The sequence below is a fragment of the Uloborus diversus genome, chromosome 2 (genome assembly GCF_026930045.1).
Source record: "Uloborus diversus isolate 005 chromosome 2, Udiv.v.3.1, whole genome shotgun sequence".
Taxonomy (NCBI): domain Eukaryota; kingdom Metazoa; phylum Arthropoda; class Arachnida; order Araneae; family Uloboridae; genus Uloborus; species Uloborus diversus.
Genome location: NC_072732.1, coordinates 185,574,812 through 185,601,893, shown reverse-complemented (window position 1 = coordinate 185,601,893; position 27,082 = coordinate 185,574,812).

Here is a 27,082-nt window from a genome sequence, read left to right as displayed (position 1 = left end):
GAATTTTTTACTGGAATAATTTTTTTATCATTTACCGTTTCCCTGTCATAATTTTTTGAAAACAGTCAGTCTTTTTCAGGACACTCTGTAAATTATAAAAGAAATACAATATGGAATTTCTCTTGATTAAGAGTCTCAAAAAGTCTTTGTTTCATTAAACACATACTGTTTAAGAGCCATTGTCTGTAAGGATCAAGCAGGTTGTGATTGTTGGGATTTTTATTTCTTTTTATTTTCACATATGTTGCTCCTTATCATGAATGTAATGTAAATCCGAAATTTGAGCTTTGTCAGACTCACCGTTTTTGAGAAAACAATTTTTTACTTTCTTCTATATCTAATATATAGAAGAAAGTATTGGATTCGTGCAAATTTTCGAATTTCGAATTTTGACGGATTCGAACGTTTTGAGGTGTGCTGAGTCCATTTCGACTATTTTTGGAAAATGTCTGTCTGTCTGTGTGTGTGTATGTGTGTATGTGTGTATGTGTGTCACGTCTGTGTGTGACCAGTTTTTTGTGGCCGCTCTACAGCAAAAACTACCGCATGAAATTGAACGAAATTTGGTACACATATGTGCCCCTATGTGAACTTGTGCCCATTGGTTTTTGGCGCGAATTCCTCCTAGAGGAGTGGAGCAATGGGACGTTTTTTGAGTTACGCGTGCTTGCTATTCCTCAGGAAGTAACTGGCGGAATCAAACAAAATTTGGTCCATATGTTGCCTTTAACAGGAGCAGGTACTGATTCAATTTTGGTGTCAATAGCTCAAACGGGGGTTGAGTTATAGAACGTTTTTTGTCGTCAATTGTGACTGCTGTATCTCGAGAAATAACGAACGGAATCAAACAAAATTTTTTTGACAAGTAGCCCTTAGTGGGTATAAGAGCTGATTTTATTTTGGTGTCAACAGCTAAAAAGGGGGTAGCGCAATCGCCCGTTCTTTTTTTCCATTGTGAGTGCCCTATCTCAAGAAGTAATGCTACGTTCTGGTTGAAATTTGGAATATATGTGAATCCATACATAAACAGGCTTTGGTTCAATTTTGACGCCAATCGCTCTAAGAGGTGTTGATTTTTTTTGAATAAAAATAGCTTTATTAATGCAACAATAAGAAAGATAAATCGTAATAGATTGTCGTCTGCGTATTTCTCGTGATTTTAATTGTATGGAAATGATCGGAAATATTATCTCAATGATTTAAAATTTTTGACTGTTGCCATCTTATGTTTATTAATAAATAAAATATTTGTAATTAATTCAAGTAAGGCTTTTAAAGTAACTTTCAATTTTCGCTCTTTGTTTTGTTTTTACAATAATTCAGACATTGAGATGGTCGTCAAGTTTTTGCATGTGTCATCTTGTTTTTGCTGGGAATATTGCTTCCTCGTCAAGCATGGGGAGGGATCAAAAAAAGGAAAAATATAGAAGAAAGTTTCGTGATGGCCACAACATACTAGTTTTGTTTAGGGGGCGTGGCACATTTTTGCCGGTTTTTCAAATTTGCAGATTTTAATGTGCTTGTTGCTTGAAACGCCCTTATAATGACTTGGATTTTTTAATTCCATATTACTATATGGTCTTATTAGATACTGTTACAGCTGTCAAATCGGTGACACTACGAGGGCGACGCCCACAAACTCCGTTTAAAAATGACCGAAAATGAATTTTTTTCTATATTCAATGCCAATTTTCTCAAAGCGCCTTCATGATGACATCAACATTTTTAGATCATTTTCTAGCCACACTTACATACATCAAAAATATGTATCAAAATCGGTGTCACTATAAGGGCGCCAGAAGATATTGGAACTTTTATTCGATAAATTTCACAAAAACACAAATATTTAAAATCTAACTACAACTGTCGCCCTCATAGCAGAGATCTGATACTAAATTAGGTTGATAATCAACATGTTTGTCTAACATTTGCACAAAAAAAAAAAAAAAATCGGTGTCACTCCTATTATTTTTGGAAATATAATCGTTCGAAGTTAGTACGTTATGGCGTTTTTTTATATTTACTTATTTAATCTTTTCACCCCCCCCCCCCGATAGTTTTTTTGAACATATTTATTTTTAATTTAATACAAAAATGTTTATCTTTTAACATAAACAGCTTTGGGCAGTAAGAGCGTCTTTTTCTTGAATAGAAAATGCCCGTTTTGATATAGGTACAGGCGGATGTATTGTGCATAATATGTCCAGATTATATTACCAATACTCATCTTGTTTTTTCGGCCAAACAAATCTATTTATTCCAAATGTTCTTGACATACATTTGACCTCAACTTGCAAATGGATTTTATACGAAAGATGTATAGAGAGAAGCTCTTACAAACATCTTATATAAATGCTTCAAATTTTCAACTAATAAATACCCCTGCATTGCCAAAAGTTCAATTTAATGAAATTGGATGGGCCCTATCTTTGCGAGCTCAGTTCAAGTTCACTTCATAGCAGAAGGAGTATTTATAAGAATAATTTACAATTGGTGAAAATACTGGGAAAAAACAACATCCCTGTCAAGTTGCACACTAATGAGAAATGCAGTTCGTAACGGGGAAAAAACTGTTCGTTGCTTCAGAGTATTGTACTATGAAACAAATCCTATCCTTTTTTTTTCGATGGAAGAAACAAAAAAAAACGAATGCATTCTCAATACATCAAATGAGAATATTTGAAGAAAGCGAACATTCAGAATCTGAAACTGAATTTGAGGATAACGTAGACCAAAACGAGGAAAACATTAAGAATCAAATCGAACCAATTTCAGAAAGACGACATCTCTTATTGAAAACTGCTGATTTTGTAGCACTAAAGCATGGGAAAACATGGTATCCCAGAAAAATAGTAGAAGTTGACCATTTGCAAGTTTAGGTCAAATGCATGTCAAGAACAATTGGAATAAATAAATTTGTTTGGCCGGAAAAAACAAGACGAGTATTGGTATAATAGTCTAGACATGTTATGCACAATAGATCCACCTGGTACCTATATCAAAACGGGCATTTTCTATTCAAGAAAAAGACTCTCTTGCTGCCCAAAGCTGTTTATGTTATAAGGTAAACTTCTTTGTATTAAATTAAAAAGAAATATGTTCAAAAAAAAAAAAAAATCTGGGTGTGAAAATATTAAATAAATAAATATAAAAAAACGCCATAACGTACTAACTTGGAACGATTATATTTCCAAAAATAATAGGAGTGACACCGATTTTTTTTGTGCAAATGTTAGACAAACATGTTGGTTACAACCTAATGTAGTATCAGATCTCTGCTATGAGGGCGACAGTTGTAGTTAGATTTTAAATATTTGTGTTTTTGTGAAATTTATCGAATAAAAGTTCCAATATCTTCTGGCGCCCTTATAGTGACACCGATTTTGATACATATTTTTGATGTATGTAAGTGTGGCTAGAAAATGATCTAAAAATGTTGGTGTCATCATGAAGGCGCTTTGAGAAAATTGGCCTTGAATCTAGAAAAAAATTCATTTTCGGTCATTTTCAAACGGAGTTTGTGGGCGTCGCCCTCGTAGTGTCACCAGCTGTAACAGTATCTAACAAGACCATATAGTAATATGGAATTAAAAAATCCAAGTCATTATAAGGGCGCTTCAAGCAACAAGCACATTAAAATCTGCAAATTTGAAAAACCGGCAAAAATGTGTTCCCCTTAAACAAAAAAAAATTGTTTTCTCAAAAACGGTGAGTCAGACAAAGCTCAAATTTCGGATTTACATTACATTTATAATAAGGAACAACATATGTGAAAATAAAAAAAAAATAAAAATATCAACAATCACAAATGCTTTAAACTGCCTGATTCTTACAGACAATGGCTCTTAAACCCTGTATTTTCATAATTTTTAGTATTTTTCGAAAAATCATACTGATAAACATAATGTTTAACTATTCAGTAAGTTACCGCCCTATAGCCAGGGCTAAGGCAGAAATACATGAAATACACCGCCAGCTCAGTCGATTCCAGCCGAGGACTGCAGTTTCGTGCTTATTAGCACTCATCAGCCCGGCATAGGATTAACTAAGCTGGAGGTGAAAAACCTCTTAAGGAAGCCAAGAGTGCCAAACAAACTGGTAGCTAATATAGAATTAGCACTCTAGTGCTTATTAGTTAATATAGAATTAGCTAATAAGCACGAAACTGAAGTCCTCGGCTGGAATCGATTGAACTGGCGGTGTATTTCATGTATTTCTGCCTTAGCCCTGGCTATAGGGCGGTAACGTACTGAATATACCTGCCTTGCCTGCAATATTCGAGTTGAACCGAACCATTGTTTCGGTCACTCGTCTGGTCAGTACTAATTCTATATTAGCTACCAGTTTGTTTGGCACTCTTGGCTTCCTTAAGACTTTTTCCACCTCCAGCTCAGTTAATCCTATGCCGGGCTGATGAGTGCCAATAAGCACGAAACTGCAGTCCTCGGCTGGAATCGACTGAGCTGGCGGTGTATTTCATGTATAATGTTTAATTATCTATCTCTACTTACGTATATACAGTTCTGTTTAATTAGACTTAGATATGTACATATATGGATAGCTAAACATAGATTTACAGTTCAGATAAATAATTAGTGTGCGCGTAAGCAAATTTTAGCTGTTCGAAGGGTGCCACGGCTTCCAAAAGTTTGGGAATCCTTGCTTTAAGCAATTACATCAAAAACCTTATCAGCGAAAGTTGCTATTGGGTCCGCCTTTTTAAGTTGTGTTTGTTCCTTGCATTTTTAGAATGCACGAAATTACAGTCATATAAAACTAAAAGCATTTCTTTCTCTCTCCTGCACAATATGCAGGGTATTTATAATTCAAGCTGTGATTTAAAAACGCTTTGATTTAAAAATTACTATGCAGAATGAGTTGATATTGGACCTGGAAGAATGGCAAAGTCGTGACGTCATCAAGTCATGTTTTGCAACGGAAAAATAGTATTTGAATATACCGACAGATGGCGCTATCCGGGTAATATAAGGGGAAAAGCCAACTAAAGAGGATTTGTTGAGCACGGAAATGTAAGTCGAAAGGAACAATATATTCTAAATGTATACGAAAACTTTATAACTAGGCAAAATCATGTATTGCACAAAGAACTGACTATGGCAAGAGAAAAATAGAAACTTAATGATACGAACACTTTACAGATGATTACGCATAAATATATGAACGCATAAGTAAGGGGAAATTGTTGTACCGTGGGACACTTTTCATATTTAAATTTTTAACATCAATTATTTGAATCAAATTTAAAATCTAAAAGTCACATTAAAATACCTCAACATAGTTCTATGCAATATATTTTTTTTTTAAATTCAGACAGTTTGAAAATAAAACATTGCCAGTCATTTAAAGTTAAAGTTCCAAGCTGTCCTAGAGTGCGTTCAGAGTAACGGCACGAGGCGACCAAGTGTCCCAGCCATGACGTCACAAAACTCGTAAGGGGCAGAGCCCAAGCCGTTGCGCTCTTCTGGACATCACTTGGGTCATTTGCGGCATAACAACATGGCGGTTATCGGGAGAGGTGAAATACTGTTAGCGATGCAAATACTAGAAGAAAGCAGTGATTCGGAAGAAAGCTCATCATCTGAAGATGAAATTATTGTAATGCAAGCAGCAAGGAGGAGAACTGATGTTCCCCGAGTAAAGGAATATTGTGAAAGAACTGTTTTAGCAATGCTGGACTCGGATTTTAAAAGTCACTTTAGAATCCGTCGCCAAACCATTGATGTATTGGAAAGAATGGTATGATGCATTTTATAGTTGATTTTAAAATATGTTTGAAAACATTTATTTGAACTTGGAAAAAATAGAGAAATTCATTGCTATACGTTGTGGTTAGACTTATTGCCGTGTGTATTGTAACAGATATATTAACGAATTTAACCCATCAACAACTTGACTTATAATACATCAACAATTTTTGTGGGGAGGAGATATTTTTCGCTTAGTTAATTTGAATTATTACTCTTTCCCTCTTGTCTAATCACAGTAATGATTGTTCAATCGACACTGCTTCATTAGTTCATCGAAATTTAACTTCTGGAGTGGGGGTTTCATAATTAATGCCTAGAATTGATATTAGAATGTTTTAGTGGGACATCTTATAGCCAGAAGTTTTACTTTAAGGGGCATAGCTACTGTTTGCAATTTCATAAAATATTTCTTTTATCATTTTAATATCTTTTGTTATACAAAACTCCATATTTTCACCCAAATGCTTTATATATTTTATAGAAATTAAATAAACTTATTACATGCTGTTTCTAATTATAATATGGTCAATGCTTAATTTCTAATGAAAGAAGTGCAGGAGCTCATCTGCTATGTAAATTAAGAACTGATTACCGGTTCATGAAGAAAGTACTAATGTTTTTTCTTTTATTTTCCAAGAGTAGCTTTATGATGTTAGAAATTACTGCTGGACACTGGTCCCAGACCAATGAAACCTGCCTCAGACCACCATAAAAAAATAATCAGTGGTCCATGGGCCCACCACCTGCTGGGTATTTTTGATCACACTGCTAGAAAAAAAAAAAAAAGCCTTAGCCTAGCCAATGTTTAGCTATTTATTAGTCAAACTGTTGGTTGACTTCTTTTACAGTTAATTTTATTTTCAAAAGTTTTATTTAATTTTAAATCACACATTTACATTTTACTCACACTTGGAGGGAAAAATAACTTCCTGAAATAAAGTCAAAATGGTCAAATTAAGTTCACAAATTTTTGGTAGCCTATTTTAAGTGTCGTTTAATGAAATTGGTTTTCAGACTGTATACTTGACTGTTTAAGATTGCAGATTTAAATGTTCATTGCCAACTGCCTATTAAAATTTTTAAATTTTGAAACATTTAAATACAGTAAAATCTCTCCTAACAGACACTCCTCAAGTGCGGACACGCCTCTTATACGGACATTTTTTAATTCCCTGATTCAATGCATATTCCATGCTGTCCTGCGGACATCCCTCTATTGCGGACAAAAAAAAATATCCCGTTAGTGTCCACATTAGAGGGTTTTACTGTAAATTAAAAAATCCTCATCAGAAGAAAACAGTTTTATACTGTTTATCTGTTTTGTATTGTTATTTAATATTAAGTGTTCACATTCACACATTGTTATTTAACATAATGTTTACCATTTTGAATTTTATTCGTAGTATAGTAATTTTGCAGTTAAGTGTTTTATCAAGGAGCTAAAACTTAATAAATGTGATCATCATAAAACGTAAGTAATTTTTCGGTACAAACGCATTTAGTGTTTAATTTAAAGCGGACCAGTGATGTTTGAGGACCAGTACATATTCAAGCTGACTGGTCCGAGGGACCAGTAGGATTTTTTTTACTGATTTCTAACTCTGTAGAACAAAATTTCAGCTTTAGTTATCTACTTTACAATAAACTAAATCTGAATCATAATTGTTGAAATGAGTTAAATCAGGAAAATTACAAGCTGGTATAAAGAACCATTATGAACCTTATTCTATAACTTAAAAAAAGAAAAAATTAATTTGAATAATGATATTTTTAATTCAAATTATGTTTTTCGCAATCAGGAGTTTCAGCAGGACCTTATTCATTGGAGTTATTGTTTCTAGAAACTGCTCCTGTCCTCCTAAACCTGCCCCTTCTTCTGGGCTGTTACGTGTGTATAGTTATGTGTGTGTAGGCTTGTGTGTGCATAGACTTGTGTATGCACGTGGGACTTGTGTGTGTATGTGTGTGAGAGAGTGAATGCGTGTAGGACATGGACGCCACCAGCCAGGAGAAGCGGATTTTGGAGAACATTGCTCAGGACCGGAGGAGTTACAGTTGCAGACGGCGGTGGGCAGGAGTGCTGCAGAGGGAGGCAGGGGGGGGGGGAATAAAATCAGCGTAACATCAAGGACAGTCAAGTGAGAACAATAAGCAATCATGATTGCTCAAAATGAAAACATTGAATTACGTAAATGTTTTGAAATCATATTTAATAGTTAATGCTGATTGTAAAGCCTATAAATGAATGTTTTATATACTACCTGTTTTCTTTCAATTTATAGATCTATCATGATCCACACTTTTTGGATGCAAGAAGACTTCCCACATTTAATATACGAAAAGAAATCTTGGTGACATTGTGGTTGTTGGCCACTCCAGACTCTTACAGGTAATTTGTCATCAGATATATTAATGCATGTATATACCTACAACATAACTCTCACAATAGAAAATCATTGCGTAACCTCTTAACCAGGCCTTCTATCTCAAAATTTTCAGCGTACACATTTTTGGTGCATGACAGGCCTGTGGACAGATTTGTCCGATTTCTTAACACCTTTTTTCCTTCTCTTTGGCTTTAAAGTAACGTTTTTTGTTGCAGAGGTACACTTGATCATTGAAACCGGCATGGAAGAGCTGATCTCCCAAGTGTTTCTTTAAATATCCTCAGAGATGGAAATGGGTGCAATTTTGGAACTGTTAAAAGCATTGTCCAATCCCTCCTGACGCAAAATCCTTATCATACTTGTTTTTCCGGAACATGTTTCCGTCAATGCAAACTGGCTATAAACTTTTATAATTGATTATTTGGTATTACTCTCTTGCAGATCAGTTGGTGATCGATTTGATATTGGGAAATCTTTGGTGCTGGTGTACAGCAGGAGGGTTTGTACAGCTACAGCGAGGTTGTCACGAACTGTAATAAGTTGGCCAAATTTGTCGGAGATGATGCTTTGCGAGGAAAAATTTCGAAGGATGGCTGGATTTCCAGACACCATTGCAGCCATAGATGGCACTCATATTCAAATAAAAACCCTTAAGAAATATCCCGAAGTATACATTAATAAGGATAATTTTCCCTCAATTGTTTTGCAAGGTGTGGTGAATAGCAGGTAATTAAGCCAAATCTTAAATCTATTAAAATTTACATAAAGTATGCCATTTTATTATACGTGAAAATAATCCATCGAATTAAAGCTGGGACTGTAACCAATTGTGGTTTGGTTGAATAATAAACTTTTTTTTTCTAGTGCGGAGCAGAGTAAAAGGTGTGTACCCACCTAGAAAAGTGAGGGAGATTTTTCAGAAACCTGGGAAAGGAAGAGAAATTCTTAATTTCTGAAAAAAAAGTCTGGGGAACTTTTCATTCTTGAGAAAAGGATTCTTTTTTTCCTTTTGAGCAATCATAATTGCTTGTTTTCTTTTGAAAATCAATACTTGTTCTGCGCCTTTGAAGGTAACTTGACTATCAGAGCAGATGGAAACATCTGTTCCTATAATCCTGATTCTAGCAAATAGTGCAACAACCAGTTCCATACATTTATTTAATGTATTTGAGCTATACTTTATTACATTTAAAAGTTTAAAATCTATTAACCCGGGAGTACTCGCGGTACTATTCGTCACACGCTCGCTCGCGGGGGAGGGGGGGAATCCGTAGGCCAGGAGTGGTTATTTTAGTAAATTAAGTTTGCAAAATAGAAAAAAAATGTGTTTTCAACACTGAATTATAAATTGATAAACAGCCTCTATAATATGTTTTAAACAGTAAAGTTTAAGAAAGTTTTATGATACATAAATCTAAATCCTCTTCTGAACATTACTGATGATCGCTTTACTGTTCTGTGTCAACTTCTTCATCTTCATTAAGGGAGTTCTCATCAGTTGAAACCTCAACCAACAAGGTCTGCAACCACTTCATTTTATCTTTGTAGCTTAAATAGCAATGCATTTCACAACCTCTTCCTTTACATTCACAATATGAAATGAAAAGCGTGAGCGCTCGCTCTGGGCCTCTGCGGCCCAAACCGGAATTTTCTGGGGAAAAGTGAGAATGTACACTCCTGAAAAGCATGTGGTCAGTATGTAGGTCACCTCGAACGCAGCTACTGTTGACCTCATTCATTTCCGTTGAAGGGGTAATTTTTGGCAGCGTAGTTTTGTACTGACCGGGCCTGAGAGGCCCGATGCGAGTTCTCCCGGGTTAAAACAGGGTTTTGGATAGGACATGTGGTTTTTTACCATCCAAAAGTCCTAAATAGTCCAAAAGTGCTAAAGCTAAAGGAGCAATCCAACCATTTTTTAATGTAATATTTGTAATGCACTTAAATATTAATAAGTTTCAATTGATGAGTATTTGATAATATTTTTATCTGATATATTAAAGTTAAAGATATTTAACTTTAAAAAATTGAAAATTACTAAAATTAGTAATGTAAGAGTTGGTAATGTTATGATCACAACACTACGAAGACAGTTGCAGTTCAATTTATAACACAAAAAAATATTATTAGCTCCCCAGTTTTATATAAACACAATTTTCAATTCCATACAAATATTACCTATGTATATGTACTGAACATGTTCACAATCAGTATATTTCTTTTGGTTCAAAAATTGTCATTTATTGCACTACATTTTGAACTCTTGCATTCGCACACATTCATAAAGGTCAAAAAATTTGGTTACTATTATGAAATGAAACAATAACTCATGCATACAAATTGAAATTTTAATGAAGATTTCAACTTCTATGTAACTATAATAAATTAAGCTATAAAATCTATTTATAAGGTTTTGGACAGTGCCTTGTCCTTTGACAAAACCTTGCCAATTCAGCACTAAAATCAATATATCTGCTGTTTGAATTTTATCAATTTCAACATTTCATTTTTCACAAGTTCAACTTTTTTTTTGCAGAATGGAGTTTATTAACTGCTTTGTGGGAGAGGTTGGTTCTGTCCACGATGCGAGGGTGTTTTCGAAATCAAATTTTGGGCAGACCTTCAGAAACAAAATCCCGGACCCGTATCACATAGTGGGTGATAAAGCGTACCCACAGCACCGTCTGCTGCTCACCCCCATTTCGGGACAACGGCCACCTGACCAGGCAGCAGACAAAATTTAATAAAAAGCTGAGCCAAACGAGGCAAATCGTGGAAAGGACCTTTGGTAGGCTGAAAGTCAAATTTCGTCGACTTACAGATTGCGCACTTTCTGACACTATCTACATACCAACAATCGTCATGGCATGTTGTGTATTGCACAACATGTCCATTGCTGAAAACGAGGATATTGATGAGTATTATGAACCACCAAGTACCGCAGGGAAACCACAAGATGAAGCAGATGATGATGATGATGAACCTGCTCGCAGAATCCCGAGCGAAGGTGGAGTTGAAAAGAGAATAAGAATCATGAATTCTCTTTAAAATTATATTTAGAGTTTCCCATCCAATTACATTTTTAAAATTCAACCATTACATGTATCATATCCGGGGTTCGTACTTCCTTAAAAAAAACTTCATTTCAGTAAGCAAAATTAATGCCCCTAAAAACCATTAAAAAGTCCTTAATTTTTTAAAAATCTATATCAAGTTCAATCCTTTTTTTCTTTTTAACCACCTCAAATCTTCATCCTCTGCGATATCTGCCAAAAGCATATGTTGGGGAGGCATGCCAAAGACGTCAAACATGTCTTTCGCCGAAAATTACATGCCTTGTTTGAGATTGCAATTTACTTATAAAAATGAGTATGAACCCTGATATTATTCTTCTCCACTTTTGTGAAATTGAAAAGCAACTTTTAAAATCTGTCCAGCATTGGTGGAATATTTGCAGTATTCTCAAACTCGAACATTTTTCTCCCCTTGACGCTTGCATCATTATAATTTCATCTTCAGATGATGAGCTTTCTTCCGAATCACTGCTTTCTTCTAGTATTTGCATCGCTAAACAAACTATTCTGGCTTTCTCTCATCTCTGTATCCCAAGCTCCATTGATCATGTTGAATTTTACTAATATTGAATGTTTTTTAATAAAATACTTAAAAACATCATTGCCTTGTTTTGTCAAATTCTTAGACATGTTACATATTTTTTATTTACCATGATAATCAATAGAATCATAATCGTTATTCATTGACTAGCTGCGTACCCTGGCTTTGCATGGTCTGGTTTGAAAATAAAAGTTATGTCAAGTGACGCATGTTCAACAATCAGGCTGGAAAAAAAAATTGCAGCAGATTGCGGAAAAATAACCAAAAAGGAAACATTTTAAAAATTCCCAGATTACTGGAGAAGCCCCAAAACAAAAGTCAGAATTTTGTTTATATTCGCGGGAAAAAAATGGCAACAGATCTATTTCCTCAATGATTTTCTTCACACTACAAATTGTAATAAAAACATTATTACAGAAAGTTGAAATGAAGCACTGAATAATAATTTGGATTGAGGAGACCCTTCGAAAAATGGGGATTTCATGTCGAAACCAGAGTGTCATAATCAAGTTCTTAATATCTCTGCTAATTATTATCGGAAGATTGTTAAATAGCCAAACATAGACGGGAAAATTAGGAATCTATCGATACCTGGTTAGATGGTCAGTTCATTTGCATTCGTAAAAATAAACCTGGACGTAGATACATATGCTCAGTTTTTGATTATATAAGATAGTAATAATTGGACATGCGGCTGGAATATATTGAATATTTGGCAGGGGTCGCACTAAGGGTTCTGAATTGTTAGCCAGAAAATAAGTTTTTTTTTTTTTTTAAGTGTTAATCTTTGACTAAGACTTAAAATTTAGCTTAACATTAACTGAATTTAATGTACTTATGTCTGTAGAAATATTTAATCACATAATGCCAATTTAAAGTAGGAAATGTCTATTTTGTGAAATATGAATAAAAAGTATTATGATGTTAAATCCTCATATAAATAATAGCCGATGAGAATGTATCTCGCATGTTTCAACCATGAAACTCGCGCCACAGTATGATAATGTTTTGGTAATATTTAACATGCAGGGTAATGCTTTATCGTGACAAGGCTGAACTCTATGCGGGAACTTAACTGTTTCGGTGGCAAGATTGTCATCCTCATACATAATAGCTAGAGCCGGTATATAAACTTCATATAGGGGGCCTTAATAATAGCAAATGATCGAAGTCACTCAGTTTGGCGCTATTAACCGTGTAATATCGAATACATGTTATGATCATCACAAATATAGAGATACTAGCAAAAATACCCGGCGATGCCTGGGTTAGCAATAATTATGAGAAACAATCGTTACTTGCATTCGTTTTCTGTTTTAGGTGAAAGAACTTAAAACACACCTTTTTGACGTGATTTAAAATCTAGCTTCTTCCTTACTCATAAAACTAAAGTAGCAGTAATTAAAAAGAGCAAAATAGTACTCATTTAGAAACGAAAACACGAAATTTAAGCGTATACAAATTTGAAGAATTTCCGATATACGAAAATGGAGTCTTACCTCCTCTGTTTGTCTATTGAAGAACAAACTGTTTTTAAAAAAATGTTGCCGCGCGCTGTGATCCTCTTAAACTTTCTTATGTTATTTTGGAAAATTTTAATTATTGTGGGTTCTTGGTGCGATTTAAAATGTTACCGAATTTTCGGGAATCGTTTTGGGATACCTTGGATAATGCTTCCCCTCCTTACTTTGTAAAACGGTATGTTACTAATTTTTGTTAAAGAGATGTTGTCGCCATTTGGTCACAATAAAATGGCGCTAACAATTTCATCCGAAATGTTTCCAAAATAAGTAGTAAAATTTGGCGATGGTTTGAATTTGTGCACAAAGTCACATTAATGGAAGTTTTTGTGCTGTTTATGGATTTGCCTAATTTAGTTGCTGGATTATTTTACAGTAAAAAAAGTTTTTAAAGATTCTTTGATTGACGATATTTTGTTTACATGGTGAAAGTTGACAAACATTATTGCGTAGTCTTTGACTTCAAAAACCGCGACAGTTGAAAAAACTGCCAAATGCAACCGCTACTGAAATCTTTCTGCATAAATTTTGGCGAGGTTTCTGCTGTTAGATTGGATAATGATTAAGTGTTCAATCAGCACAAATAATAAAAAAACCCCCATTAATTACGCTAAAGTTCCGTTCAAATGGAAAATAATCAGCCAAATCTAGTTATTATTAGTCAATCTTGGGGAAAAAACGTTACTTTAAGATTTGACTTGAGAAAAGCCTCAAACAGTCAGACGAAACACAAAAACATTCAACAATTCTAGCTATGAGCTGGGAGTTGAGATGATACACTAAATAATGAATTGGGTTACGGAAAGCCTTCGAACATGGAACAAAAAAAGCTCAAAACTCGTTTTTCATACAACTTAACTTTCTAACAGATGCCATCTTCAGCAGAAAAATAAGCGCTTTTGATGGACACATAATTTTAATATGTGCATGTATTTTTTCACCGTCATATTGGGGCATTTATGCGAAAATTTGGACAAATTAGAATAAAAAAGGAACTATCAATCGGATTTTTTTCGAACTGGTCTACAAACCTCCCCAGTACCAAAAGGAACAAACGGTGAAAGTTTCAGCCAAATCTGCCGGGTAGTTTCTGAGATCTTAGGGAACAAATTTACCAAACTCCAATTTTATATATATAGATTAATGGGACAAAGAAGAGATTGCGGGAACAGAAGCAGTTAAGATCAAATTTAGCCTTGGATAACCCGTTACTTGGAAAGTAACCCTCGTGTTTCAACAATGAAAGTCGCACCACGGCATGATAATATGTTCAACATGCATGGAAAAGCTTTTTTGTGACCAAGGCTGAACTTGATCCGGCGACTTCACAGTTTAACTGGCAAAACTGTCATTTTAGGACAACGAAAGAACCAAAACAATTTGATTCTAATGTACTATGCTGCCGTGTGCAAGTAAATGGCAGTAACTGCAGATTTTTTGATTTACATTTTTGATATCTATATCGCTACAGTTTTATGGTACAAACATGTTTATTTGGTTGCCGCGGAAAAAAAAGCATTTTTTTATCAGTGGTAATTATAGTCCTGGCCCCACAATGTAGTCCCGTAAAAATTTTTAGGTCCAGAGATTTTCTCTTTAGAATCTTGATCTGTAGGTTTTCTAATGTGAGAATATCTTGGGTAGACATGCTGAATCCTGCGCGAAATAATTTTACAGGCCATCAAAGATAGCGGCCATTTTGGTTCACTTGCTCATTACGTTTTTCGCAACGGACGTACCAACAAATTTATTTTTAGTTTTGAACTGCAGTTTTTGGAGTTAAGGAAGTCAATTAATGTATTAATTATGTCTTAAAAGCCGCTCTAGCTGTTTCCACAATTTTACGTGGAGATATCTCAAAACATTTGTTGTTGAATATTCTGGTTACTAAAAAGGGTGCAAAAATTAATAAATAATTTAAAATGCTCATTTTAAACTCCTGTTTATCACACACATGTTTCTTCAACAACACAATAAACGAAAAATACAAGATTAGTTACTTTTAAAAAAGGTTACGATCTGTTTTTGCATTGCATGTTATTGCACTACGACGGACGTCTGTATCATTTGATGCCGCAGCCACTCTTTTTGAGCAATTTTTATCAGCCCAGTCTATGTGTGGAAAAATTCGTAGATCTGCATCTTCTCTTGAGTTATTCTAATTAAGCTCTTCAATGATGTGTCTCAAATCTCCTATGAAAAGTATTGCAGATTGCTTCTTCATTAACTGTTAAACCACTAGCAATAGCTGAAAATGTAGCATTTTTGGACATTTCTTCTATTTCCTTGCGTGCTAGTTACTGTACATTTTCCTTATTTGATACTGAAGACCAGAATTTTTCTACCTGCATCGGTACTAGTGTTTTTCTGTCAATTACAGCAATGTTTGTTCTGCCCTTAGTTGATTATCTTCTCCTCTTTTCGGATTATTTCACAACATGCTGCAAATAGCTATCGAACACAGGATGAAGTTCATGAAAAGAGCATACAGGAATAAATCCATGCAGAACATTGCTGATAACTTCGCCAAAAATTTTCTTTATTTAGCGGACTTGTGGCATGAAATATATAACGAAGGCAGTTTTTATTGGGGATACTTTGCTAAATAAAAAAATGTTCTGGGAACGGATATTTCTGCAATCTAGCTTGGTAGGAGAATCACCACCACCAGGGGCGTGCACAGGGGAGGGGGGGAGAAGAGAAAACTGTTGGCCCGGGCCTGAGCCTGAAGGGGGCCTATTATTTTTAAAACTAGGGATGAAATATGTGCTTAAACAATATGGAAGGGCGGCCGAAACATTTGTGGGCATTTGTGAAGGGCCCCAAATTTTCTGTGCACGCCCCTGACCATCACATAATGTGTTCGTTGAAAACAAGTCATGAGCTAAAATATTTTTAATGCATTCTCCCCTTTCTTTCGCTATTTCCATGTCTATGTACCCTTGTTAAAGTTGATTCTTTCCCATTAGCTTAGAAGTGATATTTTATGAAGAACTGTGTGCCTTAAAGCATGGTAGGTTGACTTTGGAAAGTAAATCAGACAATTTTTGAAACAAAATGTATCCAGTCTGAACTGGCGGTACGGTTCTGATCAATGATTCATGATATTCATGATACTGAGAAGGCGAATCCTGACACTACCATTCACAAGTTGTTTAGTGAGAAAGTTGTAAAGTTGCTCTGTTTCAGAAATATCATAGGGATTTACATGTTGATAGATAAAATCAACAAGTCTTTTGACATTTTCATCAAAATACTGACTACGATTGCCTATAAAAATAAGGATGCGGGACACTTTCACAGTGATCCATTAAATGAGAACTAGTAAGACCACGAAACACATTGCATATCATTAAAATTTCATAATACTCTAAATGCCACTCCGGCAACTTTTTCTCGCTTGCCCTGCAATTTCTCCGGCACTTTTCTGTGACCGTTGAATCGTTTGTTCCAATTTCATCTCTGGCTTCACAGCATTGAATTTTAACAACAAATTTACCTTGAATGAATTTTTCTTACAGGTAGGGACACTCATTTTCTAGCGCCTTTATCCTCTCTACGTACCATGTTTCATAGAGTAAATAAATGATGCAATCAAATACACGAAAGACTGGAAACAGTAATTCAACAGTTTGCACGTATGATTTGTAATTTTCTTCGCGATCAGTAATAATCAAGTGTTTTACAAGTGATACCAGTGAACGAAACACTTCCCAACCCTTGCACAGTTCTGATTTGTCACTACATTTTTTAACAAAAACTCAATCTCTGTTTTCAAGCTTTCAATATTTGTGCGTAGCGATTGAATCATTATTTGACTTTTTTCCTCATCTTTTGAGCCAAGAGCATCCTGAACCGTCTTTACTCGCTTAGCAGAACTTCTCTTGTAGTCTAAAATCAACATCTTATAATGATTTTCTCAAGATTCTCAATGATTTTCTGCAGTCTTCACAGCTTCTTGTGAGCTAAAAGCAGCAGCAAGTACTTTTGGAGATAAATAACTAAAAAAAAACCAACAAAAGTGCATTCTTTCTTTAGGAAGCACAGAAAAGAATCCTTTCATTATACGTTGTTACGAGAAATAGTTTTGTTTCATTAATAAAAACCAATGCATTTTCATCTACATCGAGCATTGAGCATCAACTCTTTTATTTCTGAAAGAATAAATCCATGCCCAGCATTTAATAGAGTTTTTAATACTTCATTTGCCTTTTTAAACAGTTCAAATTTTGAGGATAGATGTTGTGCAGACTGTGTATTGGTTTCTCACTCATACTTTCGAATATAAGAACTTATACAGCTTGGATTTGCATATGAATTCGCAGCAGAAACATTCATATCGCTGTTAAGATCTGCTACTCTGTCAAAAACTTCGTCTTCATTTGGACCTCCTTCAGCACTTTCTGATTTTTCTAAAACATTGTTTTCACTTTCAAAATAACTTGTCTGTGCATTTTTTTCTACCATTTTTTTAGTGTTTTTCCTCTTGTGTATTTCTTATAGCACTAGTTGCTGCAATGACACACTATAGTTTCTTGCCGCGTTTTCCAATATTGCGTCTTTGCGTATTTCAGCAGCTTCCCGAACTTGTTTTTGTCGAAGAACATAATTTTTCTCTTAATTCCTTTTTACAAACTACATATTCGTTTGTTAAAACTGTCTTCAAGATGTCTTCAATTGCCTACCAAAACTTTCTGAACTCGGTTTAGAAATATCAGCCATTGCTAAAATAGTTATTGTCACAGAAAAACATGAAACAAAAAGTTTTTGGAACTGTGAAATATTTTTACTCGAAAACAATTACTTTGATAGCAGACGATAAATAACCTTGAACAGCGTGGAGCGACGGGGGGGAATCTCTATAGCTACTGGTTTTAACATGAATGCAAATGTTAATACAGTAGCTTATGCATATGAAAGGGCTGTTTTGATCAAAAAATCCCCTTCGTAAGGTATTTTTGATCAAAAATCTCCTTCAGAAGGTGTTTTCAATCAAAAAATCCCCTTCAGAAGGTATTTTTGATCGAAAAAACCCATTCAGAAGGTATTTTTGACCGAAAAAAACCCATTCAGAAGGTTTTTTCATCAAAAAACCCCCTTCAGAAGGTATTTTTGACCAAAGAACCCCCTACAGAAGATATTGCTGGCTGCGCTGGTGACCTTGAAAAATATTGATTTACACAAAAGGTTTTACACTTTGAACTCGTTTGGTTTCATTAAGAGTTATTAATTTTTGTACACTTTTAAGTAACTAGAATGTTAAACAAAAAACGTCAGAGATACCTCACGTAAAAATTGTGGAAAAAGTCAGAGCGGTTTTTATGACATAACTATTACATTAATTGACTTTCTAAGGCCCAAAAATTTCAGTTCAAAACTAAAAATAAAATTTATAGGTACGCACGTTGCGAAAAACCTAATGAGCAAGTGAACCAAAATGGCCGCTATCTTTGATGGCCTGTAAAATTATTTCGCGCAGGATTCAACATGTCTACCCAAGATATTCTCACATTAGAACACCTACAGATCAAGATTATAAAGAGAAAATCTCTGGACCTAAAAATTTTTACGGGCATACATTGTGGGGCCTGGAATATTAGCAGTAACTGCTTTTTCGGAACATTGTGCGAGCAGTCCGCACTTACTGCTCGTTACCCGCCCACGGGAAATGGAAACTATCTCCTGTGAGCAGACAAATGGCAGTAACTGCTTTTACAGTAGAAAAGATAACATACGGACAAACACAAGCAATATTTGGCAGACTATAAATAAACGTGTAGCAGCAGAACCATTTTGTTCCATTTGTTTTGTCGCAGACGACATTTTTCACAACTTTTAGTACTAAGCAACTGCACTTTTAGTTTGTTGAGAGCCATTGTTAATATACGAAGCATTTCTTTTGCCTAATTTTTCATAGAGATTTATTGCTTTACTGCAAAGTGCAGAACATTAGGCGATTTTTCGTAATTTTTAGAAATGCCTAAAGAATTGCCCAGTTATCAAGTGACAACACAGGAACATAAGAGTTTTCGATAATGCCGTAAGCAATCAAAACATATGCCTTGTACAGTCACCACTCAATCAGGTAATGGATTGAGGTGCTTAAAAACTAATTAAACTAAATTAAAAGGTGCTTTTTAACTAATTAGATTTTCGTGAAGGGTCCTTAAAAGGACCTACACTTTCTTTGGCCAGACCCTTGGCTACCCCATTTATAGGAGTATAAATGTGGAACAAAAAAAAAAAAAAAAATCCTATGAAATTTCCCCGCTTTCAGGAATATTTCTTTGCATCCATACTCCACCTAATTGCATGCATATTCAAATTTTCTTGAGCGAAACTTTTAATTGTGCTGAAAAATGTAACACTACTGGGGTGACTTTATATGCAGAATTATCTTACCATTTGCTTTAAGAACTCAAGCGTCTGTCCAACTGCACCCCCCCCCCCCATTGTCCAGCATGCCATGTAATTCCAAGTTTATTTTGCAACAAAACAAAAGTCAATTCCCCCATTCAATTCCATTCAGAAAGCAAAGCACTGTAAGGAAAAAAAAAATAAATAAATCGCGAAATTAACCTTCTTTCAAAAACGGCAATTATTGTTACTGTGATTTGTTCATACGTTTTTAAGCTAAACATAAATTTTTTTATAGTGTTATTTTTTTTTCTAATCTCGATTCTTCCGGCATGTTGGATAATGGAGGGTAATAACGTAGATTAGATTTCTGGTGTGCCTACTCATTTATTAAAAAATGATTTCATGAAAGGTCCCATTTGGTCGATCAAAATTTTATAAAAGGTGCTTTTTAACTAATTAGATTTTCGTGAAGGGTCCTTAAAAGGACCTACACTTTCTTTGGCCAGACCCTTGGAACTTCAGCTCTTTTTTCTTTTCTGGCATCCAAAAATATGATTGAAATAAAAAAATTAAAAAAGATTAAGAACAAGTGATAAGCATTTATTTTTTTGACAACATTTCAATCATTTTTTTTTTTTTTTTAAACTCAAGCTCTTGGCTTTTGATGGCCATTCTCTCTTCATGCCTCTTTTGCTTTTTTAATTCTGCCTCATCTTTCCTCTTTTCATAGAGCTTGTACCAATCCGGCAAGGCTTTCCTTTTGGACGACTTGGGGGTTTCCCCATTGCTTGTCGATGGAGCTGTTTCAGAAACCTCAGGAGAATCTGGGCTCTGTGGAGGAGCATCTTCTGAAGGAAGAACATTTTTAAAAATAAATTTTTGAACTAATAATATACAAAATAAAAAACTGTGGAACAGCCTAATTTGCACATGGCCGACTCCTTGATTTTGAAACGCCCGAGTCTGGATTTAATTTTTTTTTTAAATTGTATATTTTCAACTCCCTTTCTCCCTTCAGGAGAAGGGGGAAAACCTCTAAACAGAGATTGAAATATTAATTTCTTTCTATGAAAATTTCACATTTTTTTTTTATTGTGAACCCAAGGCGCATACAACGTTGGAAATTCAATTTAAAAATCCAAGTTTCCAATAGTTACGAGTTAAAAAATGACACGACTCAAAAATCCGTTTTAAAAAATTTGAAAAGGATTACCTGTAATTTGCCCCCCCCCCCCTTCAATGTTTAACAAGTAGATATTGAATAAATCGTGTGCTTTCAATTTTTGAAAGATGTAACTTCAGAAGTTCTTGAGAGGGGGTGGTTTGCCCCGGGTGACACCCATCTGGTAGATGACACCCAAAGTTAATTTCAGAGTTTATAAAAAATATAAATATAGTCGGACCTCCATATATCGAAGTAGGAAGTTGTCGGGAAAAAATTCGATATATAGAAATTTCGATATATTGAAACGATCTTATTTTATCCTAAAGCATTAAAATTAAAGCTAATTTACGTGTATGAAACCCAATTTCTAATTGATACGAGCATCGGATTAAATACAAGTTAATAATTAAAAAAATAATAGAAATTACATATTTTTACACCTTTATAGATATCTTCATTCTTCTTCAATTCAACTTAATCCGCAATATTAGGGGATTTTCCTTTTTTACAATTTAATCGAAAGAAAAGTATATAATCAATCTACTTAACTTGAATGATTTTTACTGCAGCTGAAAAGACTAGGAATGATAATCATCAGACAAAAGGGAGAACTTGAAACTGATTTTACAATGTTACTGGTTACAACTAAGATTTGAAATAAACTTCAGGGAATTTGAGAACTCCAGAACGAATCAACGACCTATCTACACACCCCACAACCCCAGATTCCTTATTAGTTTCGTAGCAACCTTTAATGAACATAATTTTATCCCATAACCTTCATTTTTCGTGAGACAGTCAAAAGTGGAAAAAAAAAATCTACGAATGTCTCGAAAAAAATTCGATATATAGAGATTTTTTCAATATATATAAACAATTTTTCTATGTAATGAACATAGAACTTTGCTGGGATTTTGATATATAGAAAATTTCGATGTGTGGAAGTTCGATATATGGAGGTTCGACTGTACTTCAATTCTAAAAATTTTTGCGAATATATTTTAAATTATATTTTATCAATAAAATATCAACGAAAATAGGGCACATATACGTCAGGAGCTAATTTTAGACAAAATGCGGCGGTATACAAATTTGTATGAATAGCTTTTTACTATACCTATATTTCTTCTTCGCTAAATTTTTAATTTAAATTTTATTGGCTGCTTGAGAATTAACCTTAATATGAAGATCATAAGATTAACTGCAATTATTGAGTGTTGTAATCAAGAAAGCATTTACACTTATTTTGTTCCACACTTTTTAGTAAGAACCAAGCTTATAGAAAGTCTTAATAAAGGAAAAACCATTAGATTATTTCATCGAATCTTTTGGATCCGACTCCACAGCCCTGGTTACAAGTCAGTCCTTATTCGTATGTAACACAAAACATATTGAGCAAAGTACAAAGCTATTATTCAGTACAAATATGATTAACTTGTTTCATTGATGGGCATACCATGTAATGCATAATAACGAAAATCAACATCCGTCGATCATGATCATAGGCCGATGCCAATAATCATCAGCTGTTTTCTTTTGCATATAAAGGATGCTTACATTACAATTAAAAAACTTCCTTGTCTAGAAAATATAATTTTTAAAAATTCATAATTAATTGCACATTTACTTTCAATAGTTTACATTGAGATAAGCATCCAATTATGCCTCGGTAGCGCAGTTGGAACCGCGTCAGTCTCATAACCCAATAAACATCCAATTATATTTTTCTAAAATTTAAGGCAACTTCCATCTTGCAAATGACAAAATATGACAACTAAGTAAAAAATTTAATATAAGAAGTAGATTTTTGAATTTGTAGCATAAAAATAATTATAAATAATTAATACTCCTTTAAAAACTAGAATTAAGACAAAATATTATTTGACATAAGCGTCTGAATCAATTAGAATAAAAAAATGTTCTGGAGATAAAATTTCACATTTTTACAGAAAATAATTACAAATTATCCAGGAAAAAAATGTTGTTACCAATAGTTTGCATTGCAATAAGCATCCAATGCCATTGTTGGAAACTTAGGCACTTAAAAAATCTTGTGTACTGCCATCTTGGGATTTTTTTTAATGAAATATTTTGTATTCTTTTACAAAAAAATATTGTTGATCAAACGAATCAATAAGAGGTTGTATGAATAATTGAAAATATACTGAAAAACAAATGAATAATGATAAAAAAAAACTAATTTATGTATATGAGAACAAATAAATGAGTAAAATATAGAATGAAAGGCTTGTTAATAAAGCAATTAATAAGGGATGTGATTTAATAAACGAACATAATCAACTATTTTACTTTGCTCCATCCACGTTTCCCTTGATGTAGTTCTCTAATTGTACAAAATATTAAAAATACAAATAAGCCTCATATTTACTAAATAAATACTGCACTAAATATTAGATGGTCTCAATTAATATTTCAATTGTTAATTACGAGAACTTTATCATTTAATACTAGAATATACTACAAGCATTATTCATGTTTTTTCTGCAGGGGAAGTTATTGTGTACAAAATTCATCGAAAATCTGAAGAAAAACATCAGTAAAGTTGTGGAGATATTGACGTGTAACAAAATAAAAGTACTTGGTTATGGTCTTGTTTATACATTAAAACTTTTTGACTTCTTCTAACTCAATGATTTTAAGCTTACTACAAAGTCAACATATTATTAAATGATTAATACACAGTATTATACTTGCCTCTGGAAACTGGCCCGGCACTATCGCTATTATATGCCACAAATGGCTCCACATTTGGCTTTTTTCCCAAAATGGCATCCATTTCATTATAAAATTGGAAACGCATACGGCCAGCTCCAGATTGCTTTCGGTTGTATTTTAACCTCATATACGACTTCTTCAAACTCCTCCACTAGTCGTAACACTGTAGCCCAGATAATCCTGGGTAACCGCGCAGCTCCATTAGCTCTGCTATGAGTCGGAATTTCTGCAAAATAAAATTAAAATGTGTTGAAATTATATAGCTCAGCATATCATACAAGAACTAAGATTTGTACTGATTATTTCCAAGTTTTAAATTTTGGCACTCACATCCTTATGCTTCTCACTATCTCATTTGTCAATTAGGCTGCCTCGCTGATTGTACTGATTTTGCACCCAATTTCAAGCACCAAAGAAGGCATTTTTGCTCTTTCCAAGAATACATAGCTAACTTTTAACTTTCCTCGTAGTTGACATTGAATACAAGAATGTTTTGCTTTAACTGTGCTTAAATTTCGAGAACATTTTAAGCGTTTTTGCTCAGATTTGGAAATTTGGAGGTCACACTTCTCATAAAAGATAATAATTTACTCGAAAGGGAGTTTATGTAAGTAATGTCCATGTTTATTGGTTATTTCTGGCAAGTGCCAGTTCGCTCGGGAAAAAAAATGGTAAAACGAAGTGAGCAGCATTGACCCTTTACCCTAAAATTGTTACCATAGATGAAGAGTAAAAGTTATAAATACAGCATGAATATTGAAACTTCGAACAACAGCAACCCTATGATAGGACAACTTTTTCTTGGACAATCTTCTACCAATTTGTTTTGTAATTTTTTTACCTTAATTGTTTATCTCTTTTTTAGGGCAACTTTTAGGACCAGAAAAAGGTATGCAACCTTAGTTTAATGTTTTTCCCCCAGCTTTTACTCTTCATCTATGGTAATTTTAGCAAAATGGAGGAGGGTAGGTCAAGCCTAGTGGGATCTCGCCCTATACAGTAGTGTATAGGCTTGCAAGGTTTTTGAATTGTTCAACCATGACACCTTTAGTAAGAAGAAATAATTTGAATGAGAAATTAAAATTTAACAATATTTACATGTATTTTCATTCGCTAGGACTTTTTTTAGAAACTCTTTTTTGGTCTTGTAGAAGTACTCACAAGCTGATTCGATATTAGTTTTACAAGTCCATGCTTCAAATGACGAAGTGATTCTCCAAAATAATCCTTCAGTTATTTTTCGATGTTTTTAGTCATTAAATCAAATTTCTTTTTCCGGGACCTGAAGTAAACCGGCCGGGACACCGGGATTTTGCCTGAAATCCGAGACTGTCTCGGTCAAACCGAGAGGTCTGGCAAACCTATATGTATGCACATAAGTACAATGCTCATAAGACACAGTCATGTCGATGCAGTGGCGGATCCAGACTATGGATTTGGGAGGGGAACTTTTTCTTCCGCAATTTGTGTTTATGGGGGGGGGGGGGGTATATGATATTACTTATTAAAAAAATAACCATGAAAATTGAGCTATACAACTTACCCTCTGCGTCTTTTCGCTTCTTATAAAACGAATTGTGCATTACAATTCTGCAAGTACAGTTCTCAAAAAATAATTTTAAAAACCGTTTTGCTCATTGCTGTATTTGTATTGTTGGTTTTATATTTTAATCTTAAAATGTTCACGAACTGGTAGGAAGGTCCAGGAGTTCTCCCCGGGAAATTTTTTGAAATTGTAGTCCTAAGAACAGTACTAAGACGGTCTCTGATGAGGTTATACGGGGAGGAAAGGTTCGAGGGGGGGGGGGTCTTCGTTGGAAATGTTTAGAATTTGAAGTTTTAAAAAGCGATAGTTGTTGACGGTAAGGTAAGAAATGGGACTTTTTGAGGCTTACCCCGATATATATATGTATACACTCACTGTTATAACCATGGGTTCCAGACGAGTGAAAATATTCCCTCTAAGGTGAAAGCATAGTGCCTGAAGGTGCAATGCAGGCTAGAAAATAGAGCAGAGGAGCCGAAACAGCATGCAATCGCAAAAAGACTCATTGCGCATGCGCTTTTGCCTTAAACAAACTTTTTACCTTAAAAAAAAAAAAAAAAACAAATTCATCAGAACTCTGAATTTTTCTCATGTTTTTAACGGCCCCAGAGTTATTAATATTATTTATTTTATGAATTTTTAAGAAAACAATAAAGATTTCACTGGTCCGCAAAGTTTTTCATTTGCTTTTACCGCGCCCGTGGGTCAAAAGAGGTTGAGAGACACTGAGTTAGAGCAATGAGCACTTTTTAACTATGTTGAAAACTCTGAAATATGATCAAATGCTGTAATTACATGTTTTAATCATTTCCAGTATCGAGTTCAATGTAAAAAATGTCCAAAACGCAGACTATCATAAATCAAAACAAAACTTAAAAATGATAATAAAAAAAAAACCCCACAACTGTATTCAAAAACGCACACAATACGGGGGAAGGGGGAGAAGGAGGATCTATAGTAAGGGGGTGCTATTTCTGTCTCCGAAGGTTCCTTTTTTTCACTCCGGCTGTCTATTTTTTAAAAGGTGCCTGTTTTTCACCCTATTTGAGGTGCGATTTCGGCTCCGTTGGATGCCGCTGGTGAACAAGCGTTTCTTGAAAGGTGCCGAATGCATCCTGTAATTTTACCAGTATATATAATATGTATATATATATATATATATATATATATATATATATATATATATATATACACTAGATACATACATACACTAGAGGACCCGACAGACGTTCTGTTCAAACTTTGTAAATTGGAAAGTTAAAAAATTTCAATAAACTGTCAAGTGTTTGAACCGTTTTGATGAAAAAAATAAGTAAAAAGAAAAAGTTTTAAGCTTCTTGGTGTCAGAATGCGTATATTTATTACAACTTGATATATGTTGTGACTGATCAGTTGTTTTATCAACTACTTTTTCTCGCGTACTTGAAAGATCTTCACAGATTGTATGGTTTCCTTCAGACATACTCAAAGGATAAAAATAATCCTCAGATATTAAGTGTGAAAAATTAACTACCTATCTAGGGTGATTCCTGGAATCGCCCCCTTATTCACCAAATGGCGATAGTGCGCCAAATCTAGTGATTGGTCGAAATCGAGCTATTTTTTGGATTCTGCCGTCTGAGGGGTGTGATTGGTTGAAATCGCGCCATCTCGTCACGCGCCAGCGTGAAGAGTTGGCGATTTTGGGAAATTGAGCCAAGCAGGGGGTAATTCCAGACTCGCACCACCTATCTAGAAAAAACGAGATATCCCGCTGCAACGTCCCCCATTTGAAAAAGAATAAAACAATCCAATAAAAACAATTCCCTGAATAAGCGAAAATCACCCCTCACCCCTTAAGATGTAAAATAAACACGTTCTTCAACTAAAATGACTAAGCACTCTTTAAAAACCAAAAAACAATTCTTTGCAATTTAAAATATTTCATCAAATAAACAAAAATACAATAAATTACGTTAACAGTAATAAACAAATAATCATACAACTGT